We start from the raw sequence: 2,419 nt of genomic DNA, 5'->3' as shown, positions 1-2,419 counted from the left end.
TTATTCGCGCTCTGGGTTCATCGGCTTGATGATTGAATTGTCAGCGGACTTCTGCCTCATCTTTTGGTATTTTTGCTTGTCTGTCAGTCACCGTGTCGTATGATGTTTTTCTATCACTAAGAATTTGTTTTTTTGCAACTATTTTCATGACATTTTGCTAAACACCGATGATGCCGTGGTGTAAACCTAAATCGCTTGCCTAGTGCCATTGATCTTCCATCCTAACTGAGCAATTCCAGAGTTGTTCATCTTTGAACACAACAACGGTTCGTCTCTGTCAATTTGTTTTGTCAATGTTGCAGAAATTGACAAATGTCTGTTAGATGGCAAATAGTCGACGGTTCTTAGGAAGGTTTGACCTCGAAACCACTTGCTCGAATGGACTAGTATTTGAAGTCGGCGGTGGTGTTTTGGAGAAAATGGGAGGAAGAGAAAGAGGGATAAGTGGTGCATCAGTAAAAATATCTGCATTTTAGTTGTTTGTGTGGACGCATTGTAGTATTTTCACATTTTACCATAGTTATTCCTTTGATGCATTCGATGATCATCTGGGTCCTTATTTGCGCTGACGGGTCACTTACGTCAAGGCTGGTAAACAACCAGATGTGAGTCTGCCAAAGGACCGTTGTGCCAATGCTAAGTTGATGATTAGTTATGAAAAGGCAACTTGTGGTAAATGAAGCTGTTGGTGAGTGAACATGGACTAGCGGTAAGAAGCCTTCCATGGGGGCATGGTGCCGCACGATAGAACAGCTATGTGCCAAATCATAGGATATTGGTGGCTTAGCCAATAAGGTGGGCCGCAAACTGTGTGCAGCAAGATATACCAAGTTCTTATTTAAGCGAATCTACAGACGTCTTTTATCTGCAATCCATTCATGGTCTTCAGCAAGCGGATACTATGCTGACCCATTATAAAACTCAATTAAATCATGCAGTGTGTGCGCTAAGACTATGTGGAAACTGTACCGAAAATCAGGAAATTTGTTATAAGCCACACAATATGTTTGCAAGTTACTTGAGCAGCAATGGCTGCTTTTAGGCAAGGGCAAGTTTTTTTAAAAGCAAGCTCAACAGTTTGCGAGAATTTCCTCTCCTGTTGCCGCTTGCTACTGCCTAAAATTCAATATATCAGAGTAGAATTGCATTTTGGTATTTTTTTAAGGCAACTCGAAAGCTCGTCAAAAAGATGATTCGATAAGAATAAGAAACAGTGATTGCTGTTTATGCTGCTAGTGTAATGCTTAAAATGCATCTTTATCTATGTCCTGCATTATTTGATGAGCATACTTTGCTTCAACATAGATTTTGGCATGATACGAAAAACAGTTTTGATTTGTTGCAGGTATCTCACTCAGGAGATGCTACTACGATGAAGAATATTTGAGGTCCTATCATATCGGTGTATTTAGCACCATCTCATTAAATGACACTAATAAATGTGTCAAAAGTATAATGCACTTACAAATTCATTAAGACAATTGTCTTACTTTCCCCTGTTCACCTCCATGGTAACAAGCTTGTGAGTGAAATGTTGAATCGCCCACATAACTTACTACTCCATATGGAAAAGAAGTCGTTCAGTACGCTAAGAACGTGGAAGCTCATAGGCTGATGTGCTAATGAAACACTCCTACAAATGCACCACGATCTGTGAGTGCAAAGCATTTCTGGTCTAAGGATGGCATTCCAACTACGTCTCCTTTTGTTGGATACTTCGGTTCGGCTAAGAGATGCAGATGAATGGGCAGTAAGTTGCCTCTTAATACTTGACTCCGATGGGCTTACATGAGCAAATGTTTGACAGTTTGTTGCATTTATTGAGTAATAAATTTCGTTCACTCTCTCATGCGGCGCTCCAAACCAGTTTAACAGTGGTTACATTCTACTCCACTTGGCTCACTGAATAGAAATGTGTCTCCACTGTGGTCAATTCTGAACACCTGGCTTGCAGTTACGACTTGGGAGCAATTTGGAGTATATCATGACAAAGAGAGTGGGCAGATGTTTGCCTAAATTCATGTGAGCCGATAAGGATATACAGCCATTCAATCAGGCCTATCGTAGTGAAACTGAAGCACTGAAGCAACCAAGTCACGTTTGCTATCTATTTTAACTCACCCTTACGGCAAGGTACGATATTAGCAGGTAAATTAGACTTTTGTAAGGTGTTGGAGTAAATGTTAAGAGATTTATTCCATATTTAAGTGTGCAGTGAGGCCAAATGTCTATCAGTAAGATACAACGAATTTGATCAACATGCTAAAAGTCCAGGGCAGGCATTATGCTACAGCAATTAATTTTTCAGTTTATCGTTTGATGAATTTGTCAAACTTGACTTAACTCAAATATTATAGGCATAAATCGTTAATTACATGAACTAGTGAATGATTTCAAATCCCATTCAACCAAAATGAAC

The sequence above is a fragment of the Echinococcus granulosus genome (assembly GCF_000524195.1).
Source record: "Echinococcus granulosus chromosome Unknown EG_S00196, whole genome shotgun sequence".
Lineage (NCBI taxonomy): Eukaryota > Metazoa > Platyhelminthes > Cestoda > Cyclophyllidea > Taeniidae > Echinococcus > Echinococcus granulosus.
The sequence above is the reverse complement of the archived record's forward strand: the minus strand, read 5'-3'. Positions refer to the sequence as shown.